The following is a 24,895-nucleotide window of genomic DNA, read 5'->3' as shown; positions in this document are numbered from 1 at the left end:
AGTTTGAGAAGTTCTGATTTTAGCAACTACCAAACATCCTTATCTGTTCTTCCCATGTCTTGGAACTGTGTTATCTTTTCTGAACTACATAAACCTGCTGCTATTTCTCCTAAACCCAGTTTGTTGTTGACTCTGGTTACTATGAACTCCAAAAAGGTCATAGGAATCAAGCTGCTGATTATGACTTAGGAACCTTCCTCCATATCCCCGTTCCCTTGGGCCCAAGAGACAGAAAAGATACCATATTTGAGCCAAAGAAATATAAGCAAGAGAGCACCACGGTTGCTGAATCAGTAGCTTCTAGTGTCGAACAATGGATGAGTTCAAAAGATTCAAAGGTCTGAGACTCCAGTGGTGATCAAAAGAAGATAAAAACGTCCTTCTCCTTGCCAAGGCAATCTAACATGAGGCAGCACTGAGTGTACTGGTGAAGTTCGTAAAACAACCCTAGTGAGACCTTTGCTTTGTAAGAGAAAGGGAGAAAGGAAAGAAAACAGAAAGACGGTGACAAGCCTTGACGTGACTGAAACACATCAGTAGGGAATTTGAGTTTGCGGGTATTTTTGAGGGGTGCCAATTCCGCTCACTGGACCAGAACTCCAGCTCTATCTCCATTCACCCCCAGGTGCCAAGGGCTTTCTTACACCCAGTTCGCTGTTTAACATGTGCCTAATAAACCAGACTACAAGTGCAGGCTGGGGAGCTGGGGCACCGCGCTGCAGGGCGCCAGAAGGGGCTCCTTCAAGACTGGCCACAAGGCCAAGTTTGCGTGAGCATCCGCTCTAAGTGGCAACGCTGCGAGGGCAAGATGGAGGCGCCCCACACCCCATCTGCTCCTGCGCACTCCTCTCAGCATTTCCTTCCGAGCAGAGCCCAGGAGCTTCCCACTTGAAACGCTTCAAGTCTTCCTCCTGCTTTTGCCTAGCCTCACCCAGGATTCTTTTCAGAACATTTTACAAGGCCATTCCTTTTTTTTTTTTTTTTTTTAGATTTTTTTATTTATTTATTTGACAGAAACAGACACAGCGAGAGAGGGAACACAAGCAGGGGGAGTGGGAGAGGGAGAAGCAGGCTTCCCGCCTAGCAGGGAGCCCGATGCGGGGCTCGATCCCAGGACCTGGGATCATGACCTGAGCCGAAGGCAGACGCTTAACGACTGAGCCACCCAGGCGCCCCTACAAGGCCATTCCTAACAGGAATATATTTCACCGCCAGGTACCTCTACTGACATCTCAGTCTCCCGGAGTCCTTTGATCACTCTCTCCTCCTCAAGAGCACAGACAACCTTTTATACAAATTTTCTCACACTGTGTGAGAACTTTCTCCAAGGAAAAGTGAGCTCTCGGCCAACGTCTTCCCACCACGGTGACAGGAGACTTTAAGAGCGTGCTAGTCGGTTCGCGACCACTAAGCAAGCAGTATACAGAGTCGCAGGCCGAAGAGAACCGGCCCCGGCGGGCGGGAGGCTGGCGACGCCGAGCAGGTGGCGCGCCTGCGGCTGAGGGGCCGGCCTGCGGGCTGCGCATGCGCCATCTGCGCCGCACAGCGATCCGGGCGGCGGCGCGGCGTGGCGGCCCGGATTGCGCCCCCGTGACGGCGCCGCAGCTCGCAGTCGCGCTTGGGGCACCCTCTTGTGTCACCTCGATCAGAGTGCTTTCCAGGGATTAGTTCTGAGTTCGTAATTAATCAGCACTTTCTGCCTTTCTCAGGGTGACGTCATGTGCTCAGAGATAAATCGGGTTCCTCTCTCAAAGCTCCTGCCGGAGCAGGATCCTGTGTCCCGGAGGCTGTCCCAGGGACCCCGCCCGACCCAGGCAGCTACCGCCAAATCCGCCCCGTGGTCCCTGGAGCGCCGGGTGCCCGGCCATGGCGCCCCTGTCAGTGCTTTTGCTCACTGGTTAAATGCAAAAGCTCAAGGTTTTCTTTTTCATAATTATAAAAGGAGGACATCCTCAATTAAAAGGTGGAAAGTTACAAAGAGAAAAGGAATCACCCAAAGCCTCATTCTCAGGGCTCGGTCTGTTAATTCTGAAGCATTTGTGTCCAGTCTTTTTTTTCAACATATTTTTAGGTTTTAAGCATTGCTCAGCTGCAGTCATGTTATACATTATTTTGTATCCTACCTTTTTAAATTTAATATTGTGGCAGAAACATGTTATGTACTTTTAGCAAACATTGCTTTAAAAGCTCATAAAGAGTTCCCTTAGTGGATGTACCATCAGTTACTTAAATATAATTTCAGTTTATAGGCATCTAGTACGTCTCTAATTTTTACTGATATATGGTAGTGGGTAGACCATCTCTGCACCTTGGGGGTTTGGGGGTTGTTGGTTGGTGGAGCATACAAGCCCTACTTGAGAATTTCAACCAGTGTTATGTTCAGGAGTGACAGAAACTTGGAAACTTCTGCTCCTTTCCATAAGACTGATGGTAGAGAGTTAGGATAGAGGGCTGATGGGGCAGAGCAGTAGGATGAGCTTTTGTGCCTGTGAAGTGGGACGTCACAGGCTTTGCAATGGAGGTGGAGGTTAGTAGCAGAGGAGGATGCATCTCTTACTAGGGTGAGAAAGAGAGATCAAGGAAAAACAGTAACCAGGCACTTAAAAGAAAAACTCTCAGGCACCCGGGGGGCTCAGTCAGTTAAGCATCTGCCTTCGGCTCAGGTCATGATCCCGGGGTCCTGGGATCGAGCCCTGCATTGGGCTCCCTGCTCAGTGGGGAGCCTGTATATCCCTCTGCCTGCAGCTCCCCCTGCTTGTCCTCTATCTCTCCCTCTCTGTCAAATAAATAAGATTTTTTTTAAAAAGAAAAACTCTCCATGAAGATAAGTGGCTTATGATTTTTAGAACACTGATGTTGAACATTCAGTTTTAATTCTGTTAGTCACAAGCTCCAATGTAGTATTTGGGAAAACTCTTCTTTCTCTCATTAAAAAAAAATCAGAAATTCAGAGAAAGAACTGGTCTAAGTGAAGGAAGAGTAACACCACTTAATGTATTTTCTGCCTTGCTGTGATCTGCCCCTCTGTAAAGACAGATTGGTATGTTTTTGTAAGATTCCAGATAACCTAGGATAAATGGAGCCAATGAGCTCTCCGATACTTTTCTATGAGCTCCTGCATCTACCTACTTCTATTAATCTCCTGCAGGTCACCTTGACTGAAAGTTGTGGTAGTAGATAGAGATGGTGGGAGAAAGGCTGGTGGTTAGAGAATACGTTCAAGCTCCAGCGCCTTTTTTTCCAGAAGATCTTACACATACTGTTGTTTGTTAGTCTGCTTAGTAAAGGGCATGCAAGGCTAGTAGTTATGTGAATACCAAAACACGATAGGTCCCTGGTGTGCTTAGAATTGTGATTGTCTGTAACCCAAGGGATAAGCAGGAACAGCCAGCTCTTGGCATCTCCCTCTGCATCTCTCTCTTTGCTTGGTCTGTGGAGGCTTTCCCTTTATGAGAGAAAATGTGGCACAAACTGTCTCTAGTCGAGCCAGTTGTCTCAATGCTATCTGTGTGGAAAGCTAGACTGACCAACTGGCAACGTCTTCTGTCTTGTTTTAAATGCACACCCAAAGCAGGCCATTTGTGTAACAGGCATATACTTTGCAAAGTAGCTGTCAATTCTTGACCCATCTGAGAACTAGCAGTGAAGCAGTGATGTAACTTCAGAAGGACAGAGACAGGCCATGGTGGCTTTCTTTTCCCTCTGGATCCAGAAGAGATGCCTGCCCTTCTCCCTGTCCCCTTTGCAGAGCAGCTTTCTCTACTGACAGTGCAGCCATCCTCCTCCTTCTAACCCACTTGCCCCGCCTCTGTGGTCTCCACTTAGGGGACAGGTCACATCTCCGCAGGGTGATATTTGCTCTAGGAGTAGAAGAAAGCCAGTCTTCTGAGGGTGATACTCCAGACCTGGCTGCCAACAACAAACCGACCAGCTCCCAGATCTCCAAATCTGCTCCTTTTTTTAGTACCCAGGGATTCTCACAGTTCCCATTTCTGGAGTATGGTTTTCTTTTTGCTATCCAGCTCTCGTAGGATGGGGAAAAGCCAGCTCCAGTCTCATCATGTCCACTGAGGTCAGTCCCACCCGGGCTGGTCTCTCAGCATCTCTTTCTCCAAGTCACAACATTCTCCAGGCACTTGCTAACCCTGCTGTGTTCTGCTGTTAAAAGGTCACCTGCTTTTTGAATTCTTTCCACTCTCCTCCCAGTTATTTGTGATAGCCTCTTAGAAGCTTAAAAATAACATTTATTTCCCCAGTGGTTTTGTATATTTCCATTTGGCAAACTTTATTTTGTTCCATGTGTTTCTAAGGGAACAGAAACCAAAATGGTTTATATCCTACTTCCTACAGTGGCCTGACTGATGTTTTCAGACTGGAATTGTCCTTCAGCCCAAAGTGGGTACACCCAACTATAAGCTGGGCCTTGATGAAGAAACTATATAAACTACAAAGACAATGGACATTGTTTGGCGGTTGGAAAATCTGCTTCATTGTACTTCCTTTAATCAAGCAGTGAATTTTTTAATAGATAGATTCAAGCCACTTTGCATGGATATGATAACAATACAAAAGAGAGTTGCATTATAATCATGAACCATGACACTGTGTCCCATTGTTAAAATAAAACTGAGGGCAATGGAAGAAGTCAAAATGGAAGGCTGGAAGGGGTATACTGGGGGGCTTCCGGGGAAAGAAAATATGCAGGAAATGTTCTATTTGAAGATCTCAGTGATAGTTACATGAGTGTGTCTGTTTTGTGAAAATTCATTGAGCTCTATATTTATGATCACATTTTTCTGCATGTATATTCTACTTCAATATAAAGTCAACTTAAACAAACAAACTGACGGGTTTTGTTGAAATAGGTAGTTCAGGCAATGAAAGCAATTATTCATTCAACAAATAATGTTTTAGTGCCTACTCAGTACACAATGGTAAGCACTGAATTTATACAGATTATAGAAATGACTTAGTGGCCACAGTATGTGGCTTCAAGAAGCTTACAGTTAAGAGTCAGCTACAATATAAGTTAAAAGGGTTCAGTCCATGTACCAATGCTGGATTATTCATTTTGGCAAATGTACCAGAGTAATGTAAGATGTGAACATTAGGGGACATGAGCTAAGGGGTATATAGGAATCCTCCAGACAATCTTTGCAACTTTTCTGTAAATCTAATCCTATTCTAAATTTAAATTTTTATTTAAAAAAATTTCAATGTCATTAGAATGACTATAAAGGAGATATTACTTTTGGACTAAGGGAATCAGAAATGACTTTGTAAGAGGGAAAAAAATGTGTGAACCAGGACTTAAAGGAAAAGCAGAATCATAATAAAGGAAATTGGGGAAGAAGTTTTCTAGACAAGGAAAAAACAATACAAGAAACTGTGGAGTCAATAGCCATGGTACTGGAAACAACCTAAATGCCCATCAATGGATTAATTGATAACAAAGATAATATATAGAGAAATATTATTCATATATATTTTTATGAATAAATATTATTCATATATATGGTGAAATATTATTCAGCCACAATAAAGAAGGACATCCTACTGTTTTTGACAATGTGGATGGACTTTGAAGACATTATGCTAAGTGAAGTAAGTCAGAGAAAGACAAATACCATACGATCTCACTTATATATGGAATCTAAAAAAGTTGAACTTGGGGCGCCTGGCTGGCTCAGTAGGTAGAACTTCTGACTCTTGATCTCAGAGTCATGAGTTCAAACCCAGTGTTGGGGTTACATAGAGCTTACTTAAAAAAATAAAAAATAAAAAGCTAAAAAAATTAAAAAGCAGAACTCACAGAAACAGAGTAGAATGGTGGTTACCAGGAGCTGGGCATGGGAAGTAGGAAATAGGGAGATATTGGTCAAAGAGTACAAACTTCCGGGTTTCAGATTCATTAGAAAATGAATACGTTCTGGGGATCTAATAGATAGCATGGTGATTACAGTTAATAATACTGTATTATATACTTGAAAGTTCCTAAGAGAGTAAATCTTGAATGTCCTCACCACAAAAAAACACAAAAATGGTAATTACGTGATGTGATGGAGGTGGTACCTAATCCTATGATGGGAATCATTTTACAATGTATAAAGGTATGATTCAATACATGATAATACACCTTAAATTTACACAGTGTTACATGTCAATTATAGAACTGGCAAAGAAACTGTGCACCAGCATGGTTTTGCCCAAATGGTGAGTTGGGAGCATGAAAAAAGTGGCAAAGTTGCACTGGAAGAGCAGAGGGCTTTATAAGCAGATCAGTAAGAGCCTTAAATTTTTAAAACTTACCAAATGCACAAAAAAATTAGCTCTGAATTTCTGTTAAAACCCATTATTTTTTTTAGTATTTATTTATTTATTTATTTGAGAGAGAGCACGAGTGGGGGGGAGGGCGGGGTGCAGAAGGAGAGGGAGAAGCAGACTCCCCGCTGAGCAGGGAGCCTGAGGTGGGGCTCGATCCCAGGACCCCGAGATGGTGACCTGAGCTGAAGGCACGAAGGCAGACACTTAACCAACTGAGCCACCCAGGCGCGCCAAAATCCATTACTTTACAATGAGAGATGAATACATTAATTTGAAAACCAATAGAAATGAATATATTTAAATCACCTTTGTGTGTGTACGTCTACCACAAGCTAAAGGAATTAAGTTGCAACATTTACTAAGCAGTCACTATGTACCCAGCATTGTGATAAACGCCTTATGTCTACTAGCTTATTTACTCATCCTCAGATCCTTATGAAGCATCTGTTATGATTTCATTTTGCAAATAGAAAATTGAGAACTTGTTTCCAGCAAATACAAAAGAGTCATAAATATAAAAAATAGATACAGCCACCTGAGATCCTGTTTGTTTCCAACAAATGCAAAACTCACAAATGTCAAAAATAGATACAGTGCTTTGTGCCAGAATGTGCTTCAGTGGTCAAAATAGAACTCTGGGGTGAAAATATGTTTACATTCACATTTTATTTAAATGTATCTTTTAACTGAAAAGAGAGTCATCTGGGACTAATTTAAGTTCTTCAGGACCTAGTGGTCTTGATAAGTCCATTTATCAAGCATGTTTTATGGAATAATTCAGACAAGCGTGTTTGGCAAGCGGTCATTATCACACAGAGTACCAAAAACTGATAAAGTCTGGCCCACATAGACTAAATGGAGCACAGGAGAGCTGTTTTCCAGTTCAGTTGTAAACTCTTCTTCTGCAGAGTCAGAGACAACACAGCGAAGCTACATAAACTATAGGATGGACATCCCAGCTCTGAGCTGCGAATGTTACCAAATAGTTCCAAAGAAAATGAAAAGGATTTACCTTTCCTATCATGGGGTTTCTAGAAGCATTGCGACTTGCATGCAAAGCCAAGTTACTATGTATTTGAGAGTGATATGGCTCAATAGTTACTGTCATTTTTTTTCCCCTTACTTGTAAGACACAGTGAAAAACAAAATAGGTTTTAGTTTGGCTCTTAATAAATCTCAAATCATGCAGAAATAAAAAGTTCATCAAAGATCCATAGTTTCCATTGAGAATTTCCTTCCTTTGGTTCTGTTTTGTCGTTTTTTTTTTTTTTTAGAAGATTTCCCCTCCCCACAATAAACCACAAAACAATTTTTCCCCTCTTTATATGTGTTGAAAGAGAATTAAATTCTTGAATGGTAATTGTGTTTTCCTTTAATTCCTGACAAACTGTGTCCTATACCTGATAGCCACAAGGTAGGAAGGCAGCTGAGTTATTCAAAGAAGCATTCTGTTCCTGATCTTGCCATTCAATATCACAGGGTGTGATGAAAACTGGAACAAATATGGAAATCACAGAGGTGCCAGAACATTACATTTAAAAAATGGAATTATTTGAGTCAATCTGGAATGTCTGGTTCTTTTGGTTTAGGCCTCATGGGTAGCATTGTGCTTCAAAAACAACTTGAATTGGCTACCAGGATTCCAGAAGGGTAACATAATCTCGTACCTTTGTGGAGAGATGCTTATCTTTGTCTACTGTTAACAGAAAGAGGCTGGATTCTTCCACCTTTTCATGTTTCAAAATGAAAATTGCTCAAATAAGTTTCAAACCTGAACAGAATTTGGAAACAGGAATGGGAGGATGTAATTTCTCAGTTCTTTTCAGTTTGTGCTAGTCTTTGTTTGAAATAAATGCCCCAGCATGAATCAAATCCTTTATAGCTATAGAAATATGGGGCTTGGGAGAGGCTCATCCTCCCCACTTCCCCTTCTGTGATTTGGCAATCAGAGAGAAGTTCTCAGAGTTAGTAATCCTGAATACAAGGCTCAGACCTGAGAGGACACAGAGACACTTAAATGAGACCGAGGAGTGCTCACCTCCCCTTCTGAAAAATGCAGCCTGGAACCCGGTGACCTCTGCCCCCTGCCAGTGATGCTGCTACCCTTGCCAAGGCCTCCCCGGAGGGCTGTGACCACAGGGCAGGTCTCACTTCTCCCCTGTCACCAACACACAAAGTTGTAGGGGTGTTGTCCAACCACAATAAAGGGTTGGGGAAAACCAGAGGGAATTACAACACACGAAGGAAGGAATTTTAAGCTGTGTCATCCAACAAAGGGAAAAAAAATCCCCACCAAGTTAAGGGGACACACCCAAATTGCTAACCTTGTTGACTTCTTGTCGCAGAGTGCAATGAATCCCCAGGCACCTTTGGGACTCCGGAGTTTCTTCTTGTGGGGTTGGTCTAATTCCATCACTCCTCGGTGTAGAAGACACCTCCACGCCTGGTCTATCCCACCTGGAAGACTCTAACGGCTCCAGCAGGACAATCCACGATGCTTTGTAGGAATCTAGGGCCCAGTTCCCTTGAAAGCGTCGCCTTCAGTCTAGGTTACAGACATACCTCCAAATTTTTCTACTTAGAATGTGCACGCATTCTCACACACATGCTTCTCAACATTTAATGTGCCTGTAAACCACCTAGGGTGGGGACTGAAGCTGCATTTCTTATAAGCTCCCAGGTAATGCTGCTGGTGTGGTCAGTGGCCCACATTCTGAATAGCAAGGATCTAATCAATATTCAATCCCTATTGGACTGTCTTCAGTTATCCCAAAATATCTTTGACAATTCTTTCTTTTTTAAATTCAGGATCCAATCAGGAATCATGCACTACAATTTGCTGTCATGTCTTTTTAGAAAGAGGATGTGAGCTTTTATTTGGCGGCTTACTTGGTTACACAAAGACCCAGTGAAAGTGTTAGCATTTCCCCTTGTGAGACCCTTCTCCGTTAAATGCGTAGACAAGGACCACACTCCTCACAGCCTCTGTGAGGGAGGGGCAGAGGGGAGAGTGATGTTTTCCATTACATGTGAAAGGAACCACCTGGGCCAGCGGTATCATGGCAACCGGGAACCCGGAACTCCCCTCCCCAGGAGTATGAAAGCAATGATGAGTCTTACAAAGTGTTGGATTTAACTGAGTGTGCAAGGAGACACCATTAGTAGCATCGAATGTTTGGCCACAGTTCCAGACCTATGGTAGAAAAATAACTCAGTGCCACCCAGATTGCAATGGGTGGAGTGACTGGCTGGTGTGCAGGAGTTTTGCTCCAGAAAGCTGGAAACTGCAGTAGGTGGTGGCTTTCTTCTTCTTCAGATTGCCAGTCACAGTGGCTATGTGCAGATTGACTGGAAGAGCGCTGAAAAAGATGTAAACAAGGCAAAAAAGATTAAGAAAGGAGCAAATAAGGCAGCACCTGAAATCAACAATACAAGTGAAGAAGCAACAGAATCTATCAAACAGAACATTGTGATATCCAGTGGATTTGTGGGAGGCCTTGCATCTTAAGGGTATGAATATTGTGTCACAGTGGAGTTGCCTGTAAGAAGAGAAATGGTGTCAACAAGCTGGTTTCTCAACATTACTCACCACCGGATTCTCCAGGGCAGCAAGAAACAGCCAGGGGGACAATACAAAACTCACAGCTTAGTGTTTTGCCATTGAAGTTTGGCAAACTAGTATCTGCTGTAAAAACAAGCTATATGGCATGTATACAATACTATTCCTGAGAAAAACATGGCTTTCATTATTTTTTAAAATTTGCATTTGTTTTTAAATTAGCCCATAAACTACTACCATTGGATGTAGATATATAAAGAAAAAAATGTGCTGGATATATTCCCCAGTGAAGTATTATATTTGTTTTGTTTTATTTAAATAAGATGTTCTTCATTTCGCTTTATAGTATATTGCTGCCAGTAATTAAAATTTTGTATTAGAGCTTCAACATTAAGGTTGGCTCTTTTTTTAAAGATATGTTTGCAATACACTGAAGAACTGTAATGCCCTTTGTGGAAGGACTTAGAAGTGATAGAATTATTAAAGATATTAAACAGACTTAACACCAGAAAAAAAAGAAAGAAAGAAAAGAAAGGAACCACCTGGAGTTGATACTGTAATGGTTAGGTTGGGTGTGTGTGTGTGTGTGTGTGTGTGTGTGTGTGTGTGTGTGTGTGTGTGTGTTTTAAATGCAAACCATATACATTGACCAGGATTTTCTTTTTTTTTTTTTTTTTAAGATTTTATTCATTTATTTGAGAGAAAGTGAGAGAGAGAGAGAGAGAGAGCACAAGAGGGGGGAGGGTCACAGGGAGAAGCAGACTCCCCCGCTGGGCAGGGAGCCCAATGTGGGGCTCGATCCCAGGACCCTGGGATCATGACCTAAACCAAAGGCAGCCGCTTAACTGACTGATCCACCCAGGCGCCCCAACCTGGATTTTCTGAAGCAAGTGCTGGGATATGGCTCGTACCTCAGAATAGCAGAACAACACTTAAACACAACTGCACAGGAGTTTTACTGTCTTTGTTCTCAGACTTACCCATTATCTTATCCATTCCCTCCAGAGAGGGTAGACTCCAGAGCTATATCCAAGCATGGTGACAACCAATGGGTATACAAACTTCATTTCCTCTTTCCAAGAGCTTAGATTTTAAATATGTTTAGTTCCTTCTAGAATAACTTTCCCAAGGGCTCTAGCAGGATGGGCCACAGGGACCTGCAACTGTCCAAATCTCACTAGAGTGTCCAGTGTGGGTTCTGCAATTGCCTCCCTCACTGGGTGTGCCCATCACTACTCACCTCTGCAAACTTGTCATAGTGGCCTCTGCTAAAATGTGAATATTGCCTAGAAGGAATGATGAAAGAGTAATCCTTATGGTCAGCTGGCTAGCAGATTCTCACCTAAAGAATTAGGAATCTGGATAGGAGACAAACAGAGGCAGGGAACCCAGATAAACCGAAAGCACAGCAGATCATCTGGCATCCAGAATAAGAGTAAGCATCTCAAGAAAAAAGGTGGCATCAAAAGGAAACCAAGAAGTTCCCTGTTCACCAGCCTCACACCAGCCTCACGCTTCACCATATGCTCAGTCAACACATCATGCTCCCAGGCAGCACAGGAGTTACTGCAAAGAATGGAAAAAAATCCAAAAATAGAATGTTTTAGATCCAGAATCTACCCCTCTCCCAATATGGTGTTCCTCCTACAACATTTTTATAGTATTTCAGCCTCTGCTTAAGCAATCCCTAGGTGGGGGCCTATGTTCCTGTAGAACGCATAACATGTACTAACAGCCAACAGTTATTGAGTTCATTCAATACGGGCACCGTCCTAAGGGCTTTACTCACACTCAATCATTTAATCTCTACAATAGTCTTAAAATGGTAGTTCTATTACAACCTCCATTTCACATATGAGGATACTGAGGTGCTGAGATGTTTAATAACTAGACCAAAATTACATATCTCTAAGTTGGACCCAAGAAGTAGGATTCCAAGGCCAGTGATCTTAACCAGGTCTCTAAACTGCCTCCCAAGAAAACACCAAACAGAACAACTGCTGCTTTATAAAAGAAGTTTAAATCCTAAGACATGTAGCACATATATTTTATATACTCACTCAACTTAAAATTTTAAAATTCATAATGCAATGCAGTACAATGTACTTTTTCTTCATAATGTCTTGCCTTGGCTTTCTGCTTTTTCTGTTTTCTAGATTTTACTTGTGGTAGGCTCAACACAGACCTCCTGGGGAAAGACCTGTGCCAGAGAGGAAAGATAAAGATTCCTTCCATAAGTCACCCGTGACAGGAAGCTTCCCCAAGGCTACAGGGGGGATTTGAGAATGGATTTATGGGGGAGGGGAGGGAAGGGAGATGATTAAATATTGTCTCTGAGACAATGACTTCCAAATTGATCAATCTTGCCCCAGCGTATTTTGATGTCTAATAGGCATCTCCAACTTAACATCCAAACCAAAATATTTTATTTCTACCACCACTCCCCAACTAGCTCTCACCCACCTCATTAAAGCATACTACTGGTTACCAGTTCCATAGGCCAAAAACATGGCAGTCATCCAACATTTCTCTCTCCCTAGCATCCACAGCAATCCCACTGGCAAGTCCTATTTGTTGTCTCTTCTCAAGATACCCAGCATTTAACCATTTCTCACCACCTGCCATCGCTATCACACCTTCTAAGCCACCATCATCTCCTGCCTGTATTACTCCCAGCTGGTCTATTTTCTTCCACTCTTGCTCTCTCAAAGATGCTACTCCACATGGAAGCAGTGATCTTTAAAAGCATAAGTCACATCATTTCTCTCCCTGCTCAGAGTCCTCTAATGGCGTCTCATCAAACTTAGAATGAAATAAAAATTGCTCATCCTGGTCAACAGCATAGACTCTACATGATCTGGTAGTCCTTATCTACCTCTGCAAGGTCATCTGCTACCATTCTCCTCTTGCTCATTTCACTCTAGCCACAATGACTTTCTCTGTTCCTTAAACACTCTAAGCTTATTATCCCCTTGCATTTGCTATTCCTTTTGCCTAGATTGCTTTTCCTTGTCCCTAAACCTTTTTAGAGCTCATTTCCTAATTCTGTTCAAATGTCACCTCCACAGAGACACCTTCCCTGGACACACTTCTAAAATAGTAGCTGTCCCAACCCCACCTCCAACCATGACTCTTTATCTCCTTATTCCACTCTTTTTTGTAGTACATATCACCCCAAAATCACATTTAGTATTTACTTATTTATGATTTATCCCACTAAATGATAAATTTTATGAGAGCAGGGATCTTATTTTATTTACAGTTGTTTCCTCAGTGACTGGAACATTTTGAGTATTCAATTAATTTAATGAATAAATATATTCTAGCAAGTCTAAAATTTATTTTAAAATATTTAGACTTCCTTGTTGATATCCAGATCCATATATCTCATGTACCTGTCTATGACCCATATGTCCCAAAGGAAACTCACACTCAGCATGTTGAAAACTGAGCTCATTATTACTTCCTGTTCTCTTCCCCAAGCTGCCCTTCCCTCCTCATTCCCAAGCTTAAAAAACAGCACTATCATTCCACCTAAGACAGAAATTGGGACAAAACTGTAGATCTATCAATCTACCACCAAGCCCTGTCATTTCTACTTGGATCAGATTGTGTTCTTAGTTACAAACAATAGACGCCACTCTAGCTAGTTAAAGAAAAAAAAAAAGAATTTATTAAATTGTTAGGTAGCAGAGAGAGTCTTCAGGAGGCCTGTGAGCCAGGCTGTCCACAGAAACCCTGCTGCTGCTGCCACTAGCACACTGTGATCACAGACAAAGCCCAGGGTGAAGAGCAACTGTGCACCGCAGCGTGGTGCCACTATCCTCATCAGAATGGATTCCAAGTGCTATCTCCTTCTTCACAACCCTCTTTCCCGAAACAAAGTCCTGGTGGGCAGAGCCCAGACGATATGCCCATGCCCCATCTGACAGAGACACTGGGAAAGTGAGTTTCTGGCCTCTTTGAGAATGGACACTAAGTTGGGAAATTCCCCAACCGCAGGAAGGGTGTTTGAGAAATGCTGGGCAGCTGCAAGGCATCACAGACGTCAGTTAACACGATCTTCTGTGTCCCCAGTCGACCCCACCACCACGGACTCAGCTCTAGTATTCAGAGCTCGTGGTCTTGACTAATATGATAACCTAAGGTTATCCCTGCCTCTTTTCTCACCTCCACACTAACGCTATGGCACTACATCTAAAAGCAAGGCTTACTATGTCACTCCCTTGCTCACCATCCATTATTAAAAAACGAAAAGTCCCTCAAAAGCTCTCATTGCCCAGGCGTGGCTCAGTCAGTCAAGTGTCTGACTCCGGATCTCCGCTCAGGTCTTGATCTCAGTGTCTTGAGTTCCAGCCCCGCACTGGGCTCCATGCTGGGCGTGGAGCCTACTTAAAAAAGAAAAGCTCTCATTGCCTATAGATGAAGTACAAACTCCTTTGGTTTATCTATAGAACTTTTCACAGATGGCCCTAGTCCATCTCCCCGAGATTCTCTCCTTACTCAGGATCCTATGTTTCAGCTGCACCAAACTGCCCTTCTCCACGTGTCGCCTGTTTTCTCCTGCTTCTGTTGCTCTGTACACACTCCTTCCAACTCCTTGGAATGGCCCTTCTCTGACAAATTCTTACTCATCCTCCAAACCTCATCTCAAGCATCACCTCTTCTCTGCCTCTACCTTGATCCCCTCATTCAGGACAAGACACTCTCAACTTGGCTCTCCCTTGATGCCTACCCCTATCAGTACTTATTCTATTTTGTGGTTAACTGTTCGCTTTACGCCTGTCTCCAAGGCAGGAAGGAGCTAGACTGTGATCTCTGTGAAGGGAGGAACTATTGCCTTATTTTTGGATCCCCAACATGTTGTCTGGCTCATAGCAGACACAGTAAACTTCAGTTGGGTGAATAGTAATGCTGCCGCTGCTGAGAGTTGTCTCCACTTAGGGAACACTTACGATGTGTCAGTCACTGTCAGATAAGTATGATTATCCTCATTTTATAAATGAGGAAAACTTTCCTGGTATCACACAACTAGGAACCAACTGATCTGAAATATGAACTTTCATTTGATTTCAAAGCCTAGACTCTTATTCAATATATTCTACAGCCCCTATGAATAAATGAATGAGTATGTGGAAGAAAGGATAAATAGATAGCAGTGTGAAACTGTATTGTACTCGTTAAAATTCCTCCCTCTCTAACCTCCACAGCCAGAACACTTGCCTTGCCTTTTTGTTATTTTATTTATTTCATTCTGCTTGAAATACAACTGCCCTTTGAGACAGTAAGCTCCTTGAGGGCAGGAAGTCGTATCTTTCTCATGCCTATATCCACCCATTTGTATTAGTTTCCTGGGGTTGCCAAAATTAAGTATCACAAATTGGGTGGCTCACAGTTCTGGAGGCTGAAGTGTGAGATCAAGGTATGGGCCACTCCAGCCCTCAATCCCAGCTTCTGGTAGTTCTTTTGCTTGTGGCAGGAGAATGTTCACATGGCCTCTTTCCTATGTGCCTGTGTCCACATTTTCCTTTCAGAAGGAGACTGTCACTTTGGACTAGGGCCCACCCTAATGACCTCATCTTAACTTGATCATCTGCAAAGACCCTTTCTCCAAATAAGGCCACATTTACAGGCACTGGGAATGAGGACTTCAACATATTTTGCGGGGGGCGGGGGGGGGGAGGGACGGACACACAATTCAACCCATAACACCATGTGTCTGGCAAAAGGTCTTGCAGTTAGCAGTTAGCAGATGCTCAGTTAAGGTTTGTTAAAAGACCTTGAGGGCACCCCAGTGAGACCTGGCCTCCAGCCAGCATGTTTAAGACCCTCTACCCATGGGCAAAGGTGAGGTGGATAAGCACTGTCTAAAGGCACATCATTCCCTGCTAAATCTCTCGATGGCTGGCAGGTGGAGAGGAGCCAGGGTGAATGAGGCTCATCTTCTCTTAGAAAACAAGGTTTCCTCCCAGGAAAGGTATAATATCCTGGGGCTCATTTTGTGGATAAGAAGAAAGGGATTTGGGCAGGCTGCTTTTATGGCAGTGGTGTGGGCCAAGAAGTTGTAAACATGCCATCTGCTGGAATGTGTCTGCCTGCTTCACTTGGCAGATTCTTCAAGGACTGGATGAGCTCCAGCCAATGTCCAAGTCTCTGCATCCTTACTTGGGGCCCATAAGAATCTGTCCTGCTATCCACAGCCCACTCCTCTGTGCCTCCCTGTCTCACCCCCAGGCCTCAGGGAAGTTATTTCATCCTATTTTTTTTAAATTTAGACACATATCATATTGAGCAGTTCTTAGATGCCTGGCACTTTATGCATGTTGTGTCATTCGATCTTTGCCATAATAGCAGAAACCAGAGTTTTCATTTAATTGCAGAATACATCTATTTTAAAATGAATAAATTTTATCTATAAAATTTTTAAAAATAATAATAGAATGTGTAACCACTGTACAGGATAAGAAACAGAATATTACCAGTATCTTAGAGGTTTCTGTGGACCTCTCTCCAATGATACCACCTTCTCTTCCCTGCAAGAAAAACATCTGAATTCTGTTTTAATCATAGCCCTGCTTCTCTTTATAGTTTACCAACTATGTCTGCATCTCTTAGAGTATAATACTTAGTTTTGCCAATTTTTTTCTTTATATATAAATGCAATCATACTGCTTGTAGTAGTCTTAGAAGCTTCTTTCTTTCAATCATCGTTATGTTTTTAAAGATTCATCCATGTTGATACATGTAAAAGTAGCTCATTTTCTCTGCTGTGTAATTTTCCACTGAATAGAGAAACACAATCTATCTATTCTACTCTACAGATATTCGGGGTGTTATCAATCGGAGCGATTATGAACAACGTTGCCAGTACATTCTTCTACACATCTTTCAGTGCACATAGGCAGAATTTCCCTAGGTTACCTACTCAGAAATATAATGGATGATTTTAGGATAAGCACATTTTAACTTTACTAGGTAATGCCAAAATGTTTTTGAGATGCTTATACCAAGTTGCATTCCTGCTAACAGTGGATGAGAAGTCTCATTACAGATTGGTCAACATCTAAACTTAACAGAATTAAAATTTTTGCCCATTTGGTGAGTAGGAAATTATAATTTTAATATGTATTTCCTTGATTACTAAAAAGGACGAGCACTAGTGAGGTTGAACCTCTCTCTCATAAAGGGCCTATTTTTGTCCATTTTTCTATTGGATTGTGTTGTCTTTCTCTTATTGATTTGTATTATTTTTTAAAATACTCTGGGGACTAGTCTTTTTGATTATTGACTTTATGTGTTGAAATACCTTCTTCATCTTTATGACTTTCCTCTTTACTCTCTATATGATGTCTTTTGATGACAAGCTTTTAACAGAATTGAATTTTTCAATATTTATTTTATGGTCTATGTTTTTGTATTTTGCTTAAAGAAATCCTTCTTTACTCTTAGAATATCCTAAAGATATTCTTCTAATTTGTCTTCTAAAAGTTTATACCTTTGCCTTTAATATTTAAGTCTATTCCCCTTGAACTTGCTATTTGTAAACTGGGATTTAATTTCAGGTTTTTCCATATGGATAGCCAATTGTCCCCACACCATTTCTTTCTTTCCATGCTATCTACAGTGGCTACTTTGTCTTAACCCACCGAGCCACCCAGGCGCCCCAATGGCTACTTTGTCTTAATTCAAGTTTCCTATGTACATGTCTGTTTGGAGCCCTCTATACTTTTCCATTCGTCTGTTTGTCCCTGCACCAATATCACATTGACTTAATTCCTATAGCTTAATAAGGTCTTGGCATCTGGTAGGGCAAATCCCCCAGCTTCTCTTTGTCTTCCTAAGAGTATCAGCTATTCTAGGACTTCTGCTCTTTCATAAAAATTCTAGTAATAATTTGTCAAGGTCCAGGAAAATCTCCAGAGAATATTGACCGGAACTCTACAGAATCCCTGTATTTAACAGTCCTTAAGATACTGAAGCTTCCTGTTGAAAAATCAGCTATACAGCCCCATTTATTAGGTCTTCTTTAACCTTTCAATATAGTTCTATAATTTTCTTCACAAAGCAGTTTCACATTTTCTTCTTAAATTTGTTCCTACTTATATTTTGGTGTTTCCATAACTGATTATTTTCTTTAAAAATACTTTTTTTTTAACTGAACACTGATGATGAATGTGATTGACTGTTCATATATTGTTCTTACATGCAGTCTTTCTTCAAACTCACTTATTCATCCTCGATCTGTAGATCCTTCTGAGTGTTCAAAGCTTTTCTTTTCATTTAAATTTTCAAGCTCTAGCTATGCAAACAATGTTATTTTTTTCTTCCTTATCTTTTCTAATTTTCTAGTCACTGCATTGACTTTCCAGTAAAATATGGGAGGTCAAATGGACTTCCTTTTTTTTCGGATCTTAAATAGAACATTTTCAAGTTTGGGGTACCTGGCTGGCTCAGTGGGAAGAGCACGTGACTCTTGATCTTGGGGTAGTGAGTCTGAGTCCCACATTAGGGAGTAGACTGAACTTAAAAAAATAAGAACATTTTTCACTATTTCCTTTTAAATTAAATGTTTTCTGTAGATATTTTTGTGGATACTGTTTTCCAGGTTAGATACATCTCTTTTTTTTATCTTTAGTTTTCTTCTTATATTCATGAATAGATGTTAAATTTTATCAAGTACTTTTCTGAGTCATTTGAGTCTGGTGGCTCTTTGTTTTGTTTTGTTGTTTTGTGTGTGTGGAAACTTTTAAATTACTAATTATGTTTTTTTAAAACTAAGGTAGGACTATTCCAAAAAAAAAAAAAAAGAAGGAAAGAAAGAGAGAAAGAAAATAAAAGAAAGAAAGAAAAAGGAAGGAAGAAAAGAAGGAAGGAAGGAAGGAAGGAAGAAAGAAAGAAAGAAGAAAGAAAGAAAGCCGGACTATTCAGATTTTCTGGGGTTTTTTGTTTGTTTTTGATTTTGTTGCAGATTTTCTACTTTTTGAGTCCGTTTTTCCGAGTTATATTTTTCTAGGATTCAACCCATTTCATCTAAGTTTTCAAATTCATTGGTATAAAGTTGTTCATAATGTCTTCTTTTCACCTATTAAGTATTTTCATAATTGCAGTTTTGCCTTGTGCTCTCTCTCTCTTTTTTTTTTAAAGATTATTTATTTATTTGAGAGAGAGAGAGCGAGCATGAGCAGGGAGGAGGAGCAGAGGGAGAGGAGAAGCAGACTCCTGGCAGAGCAGGAGCCCAGCGTGGGGCTCGATCCCAGGACCTCGAGCTCATGACCGGAGCTGAAGGCAGACGCCCAACCAACCAAGCCACCCAGATGCCCCTTTCTTGTTTTCATTCACAGTGTGCTGTTTTCCTAGGATGCTTTTTGAGTTTTATTTTATCATGAGTTGTTCATTTTCCTTGTAACTTTATCTGAAGAAAATGCTAAAGGCTTGAGTTGAAGCTGAATTCCTTTCAAGAAGACCCAAATTACTTCTGCCAGTCTCCTGGGGCACTATTCTGGTACTGCTTTAAGTTGCTTCTTCATGCAACGTTTTTTGACCACACAGGTGGCATGAATTCAGACTGCTAGATCCTTATAAGGGCTCAGTTATGGTTACCTAATCCTGGGGGAGGAGTTGTTTTATATCTCCACACAGTGACTAGGTCAATATAAAGAAATATTATATTGCTCTGTCCTTCCTTGCTCTCACCTTCTGTGTAGCAGGGATTTTTTTCTGGTTCATGCCTTTGGGATCCCAGTTTATGCTAGGGCGTCTAATTCAATCTCCACTTTGGGCAAGCTCAAGGCTTTATCTCTTACTTCTCAAGTCCTGCACATCCATCAAAACAGAAGTTCAAGTTTCCTGGCCTAGGCAAAAACCTCAGAATGAAGATCACCTTGTTCCTAAATTACCTCTGGGTTCCTGCTCTTACCTCACTTTTGGGATTCACAGATTCTTTACTTTTAAGACACTTTAACAATGTGGTTAAAAAACAAAAACAAAAAACACTTTTTTTTCTCTTCTTTCATTTTAGTTGCTTCAGTTGGAAGGGTTAGTCAGTGCATCTAACTCGTTATACTGCCAAAAACTGAAACCCAGGTGGTCGTTTCCAGATGACTAAAATGAGGCTTAGTAGAGCCATATCCAAGTCCAAAAGCCAGTAAGTGAGTAGTGATGACACCTGAAAGGAACCACAGGTAGCCTGAACTCTCACACAGACTTTTGGTTGATGGACACATGCAGGGCAAGTGATTTAAAGCCAGACTCTCATGCAAAAAGTTCCAGGAAGGTTTAGTATCCCCTGGAAAGTGGAAGTTGATATTGTGTCAAGGGAAGAGTGGCTGCTTCCCTTTGTGGTCCCCTCTTCCATGTCATCTGCCCTTTAATACCATCTTGGGTCACAAATCTGGCAATTTTTTGTGTTATGTAAGTGGGAAGATATAGGGCTAGGGACCTTTGTACAATCAGCCAGGTCAGAACTTTGACCTAGAGCATGTCCTTTATTCCTTCATTTAACAAACGTTTGTTGAATACTTTACTGTTCCCTGGGGACTCACTGAAAACAAGACCCAGTATCTGCATTCGTAGAGCTTACAGCTGATGGAGGAAACAGAGGAATGGAGCAGACCTTGTAAGGGTAGGATGGTGTCACAAAGGAGTAAGCACTGGATGCCATGGCAGGACGACAGAGTCAGGGGGCCAGGGAGATCTTGCTGAAAGAAGTGACATCGAAGCTGAGACCTGGGGGCAAAGAGAAATTGGTCAGGCAGAGAGAGGAGGAGGCCACAGTGGTCCACACACAGGAAGTCCTAAGCCCAGGGGTTGAGGTGAGGAGTGGCATTAGACAAGGCTGGAAGGTGGGCAGAGAGGCATATGGGGGAAGTGTCGTTTCTGTTGCCTTAAGAAGTCTGGACTCTCTCTGGAGGGAAATAAGAAACCAAAGGGTTTTAAGGAGAGTTCACTCAGAAAAATCACTCTGACTGCATTATGGGGATAGGCTGCATGGGGAAATGAGATTATGGTGGCCTGTGGGGACTGAGACATATTTAGGAAATGAGGGCTTTGGAGTTCCACTCCTGGCTCCATCACTTTATAGCTGCATGATTTTAGGCAAATTACTTAGCCTCTTTTGCCTCCCTTTCCTCATCTGTAAAGCAATAGTATGATAGGATCCACCCTATGGTGTTGTTGTGAGGCTTAAATGAGCTAACACACATAGAGTACTTTTGACAACACCTAGTGTCTACTAAGGGTTTAATCTTACTGTTACCTGAACAGACAGACAGGACTTACCAGGTGAATGAATAAAGGAGGTGGGGAGAGAAGAATCAAAGATGATTGATGGAGGCGAAGTGATAAGGAAACCAGGTGAGGTGCAGGTCAGTTCAGTGGGAGGAGGCAGTGGGACATCCGTGGAGAGAAGTCTAATCTCCTGCTGGAAGCAGCTGACGTAGACAGGGAAGACAACCCTGGGGGGAAACACTGAGCTGAGTCTTGAAGGACAAGTAAGAGCTACTGAGGTGATGGGGAGAACGGGGGAGGAGAGAAAACATGTAAAAGCAGGCCAGCAAGAGCACAACATAGCTGGAGCAAAGGCTGAGAAAAGCAACAGTCGGAGATAGAATGAGGAAAAGGCAGGGGTCTGATCTTATAAATGGTGCTACAGAGTTCATGCTTTACTCTCTCTTCTCAATACCCATAAGGAGAAGGTGACTTTTTGGGTTTTTTTCTCCTTTACCTTTTCTGAAACACACTAACTTGTTACGATGTCCCAACACCCAAAATGCTCTTGCCCTATTGCTTGAGCTTAATGAAAATAGGTAATGGCGTATCTATTTTACCAATGTAGTAGCTTGGTATATAATGTCTTTTGTGGGCCTGTACTTCTCCGTCATTCTGCATCAGAGGGGTTCTTTCCACAAGGTGGGGTTGAGGCCTGGCTACCTTTTCCTCTGTGGGACACCCCGGGCAGACGACAGACTTTGATGGTAAGGAAGAAGCTTCTCTGCTCCTCTTCACACGTCAAGTCTGTGGCACAGAGCCAGCTAGAACCCTGGACTTCGCTCACTGTCAAACTTTCAACATGATTTGTCCTTTCCGCCTTTGAGGCTTGGTAAGCCACCCAAACTTAAGCCAGATCTGTAGCTTCAGGCCAACACTGACAGAACATCCTCATGATTTTCCAGCATCAGGAGCCCAGGTGTGCTGGTCCTGATTCCTCCCGCCCTTTCCCCCGCACTCTTCACAGACCTCACTTACTGTGAACTGTCTGCAGCAGCATCAGGCAGCCTCCCCCGAATTCGGCCAGAGGAGTCATGGGCTGCTGACTCCACATCACTGGTGAGACTTCCTGAAATCCCGCACATCGGTATAGGTCTATAAAATTGAGTCAGTGCCAGTCACGTCACTTCCCAGGGTCGCTAATATTCTCCCAGGGGATTATTTACTTCTGGCCCCATGGGTTCATTCAGTATCAGGGAGGTGTTAATTCTAGTGCAGAGCCCTGGGATTCTGCGGGAAGCCATTCCTGGGTTCAAATCCTGGCTCAGGCCTCCACTAGCTGTATAATGTCTGACAAGCTAAGCCTCTGTTTCCTCACCAGTAAGATCCCCTGTAATATGGCGATGATAATGACTACGTGGAAGGTTGCTGGAAGGATTAGAAACAACCATATAAAGAACCTAGCATGTAGTAGGTATTCAGAAATTGACAGCTACCATTAATAAGAGCATTTTGTAGGAACTAAGCCTTGGGGTATTAGACTGCATGATTGCAGAGTTTCTGAGAGCAGATCTAGCCATCAGGGCTGACATGCCATTTCCTGCCAGGCCAGGCAATGAGGTAGGTTGGTGGTAGGGAGGGTGCAGAGGTGATCTTACCCTAGACTCCAGGGATTCTCCTGATTTTAGCCCATTCCCCATAGGACAGCGGGCAGATTAAAGGGCACATCTGTCTCCATGGTTCACCCTTTCTTTGGGCTGAGACATAGACTCCCCAGCTTCAGGGAACCTTTCTGTCTTCTTTATGAACTACTTCTACAATTTCCCCAAGGCTAATATTTAATATATAATTTTCTAATTAGCACTTCTCAGTCACCACCTCCAACTGGTCCACAACACCCTTGGGAACTTTGATGTGATGGAATCTTTAATACTTCGCACGCCGCCCCAGCTCACCGCAACCCTCTCCTCCAGTGGAATTGGCTCAGAAGGCAACTGCAGGAAGAGTTCCTCGCCTCATTCCTAATGATCACTTCCTCATTCACTGTAGGTTGGTATCTCCATCCAGCTGCAGTCTTTGTTCTGGAATCATTCTGGACAGGGAGGGTGAGATATAATGCACATACAACTTACCTTTCAGGCTTACAAGCTTAAAATCCCCTCTACAGTTACAGCTGAACTGTAGGAGTGCCAGGAGAAAACAGGACGCTTGCAAGGCTCCACAAGGATAATCCTCTGGGATTTGAGCAATCTTCCCAGCCAGACGTTACAATGTGCTAACACCCTTGTGAGTCATGAACTAACTCATGGTCAATTCTGTTTGGAGAACAGGATGAATAATTGAGAGTAACTGGGTGTTTGCCTGAATCTGGGCCTAACCCAGTATTTATTCTGTTTTCTTGTCTCTTTTTGCCTAAAACAAACATGTCTAGTTTCCCATCTTCTTCCACATTCCCTGCTTAATCCTTCACTGGCTTTTAGAGGAAAGTCCAAAGTCTTTAACACACTCTAAAGACCCCAATGGGTGGTCCTGCCTATGTCTCCAGCATTTCTATGCCAAGCTAGAAAGACTAGAAGTGAGGGCAGCCACATCCTTGGGGGGTATGTGCCTAAAAGCCATAAGCCTAATTTTTTTAACTTTTTCTGTTGGAATAATTTTAGACTTATAGACAAGTTGCAAAAAGTAAAACAGAAAGTTCCCCCATTTCTTTAAACCAGCTTCCCTTAATGTTTACATTTTATGTGACCATAGTACAATGATCCAAACCAGGAAAATACCATTGGTACAATACTATTAACTGAACTACAGTCTTTATTTGAATTTCAGCAGTTTTCCCACTAACATCCTTTCTCTGTTCAGGGATCCAATCTGGGATCTCACATTGTATTTACTTGTCATGCCTTTTTAGTTTCTTTAATCTGTGAGTTTCTTAGTCATTCATTGTCTTTCATGACCTTGACCTTTTGAAGAGTGCTGGTCAATTATTTTGTAGAATGTCCCTCAGTGTGGATGTGTGGTGTTTTCTCCTGGTGTTTTTTGGCAAAAATACCACAGAAATGATGTCATACTGTTCTCAGGGCATCATAGCAAGGGGTACATGATGTGGGTACGCCTTACTACTGGTGATATCAACCTCGATCACTGACTAGATTTTCTTCATGCTTAGCTTTTAACATTTTCATTTCTTCTCTAATTATCCTTTCTCCTCTGGGGAACTCATCCTTTCTCATGAGTTTGGGTATCATCTGTCTACACCTCAAATATAACCAAATTAATATATATTTTTTTTTTTAAAGATTTTATTTATTTAATTGACAGAGAGGGAGAGATAGTGAGAGAGATAGAGAGAGAGCACAAGCAAGGTGGGGGGAGCCGCAGGGAGAGGGAGAAGCAGACTCCCTGCTGAGCAAGGAGCCTGATGCGGGACTCCTGGGATCATGACCACAGCCGAAGGCAGAGGCTCAACCGACTGAGCCACCCAGGTGCCTTCCAAATTTATATTTTTATGCTATAGCTCTCCTTTGACCTTTAGACCATATGTCCAACAGCCTACTTAATCTTTCTACTTGGATATCTAATAAGGATCTCAAATGTAATATTCAAAACCAAACTCCTGAATTTCCAGCTGTCTTCTACATCTTTGTGACTGGCAATTCATCTTTCCAGTAGCCCAAGCCAAAAGTATTGGTGTCATCTTTCACTCTTCTCTTTCTTTCCCACTACATTCAAACCATCAGAAAATGCTGCTGGTTCTATATTAAAAACCTATCCAGGTTCTACCACTTCTTACCACCTTCTCAGCTACCA

General features: G+C 42.2%; 1 pseudogene; it reads left to right on the top strand.

The window, feature by feature from the left end:
• The first annotated feature begins 1,524 nt into the window (after positions 1-1,524).
• Positions 1,525-10,073, top strand: LOC118551637 (FUN14 domain-containing protein 1 pseudogene; annotated as a pseudogene).
• Positions 10,074-24,895: the final 14,822 nt, after the last annotated feature.

This window comes from Halichoerus grypus, chromosome 2 (assembly GCF_964656455.1).
Source record: "Halichoerus grypus chromosome 2, mHalGry1.hap1.1, whole genome shotgun sequence".
Lineage (NCBI taxonomy): Eukaryota > Metazoa > Chordata > Mammalia > Carnivora > Phocidae > Halichoerus > Halichoerus grypus.
This window is presented reverse-complemented; position numbering and strand designations above follow the sequence as displayed.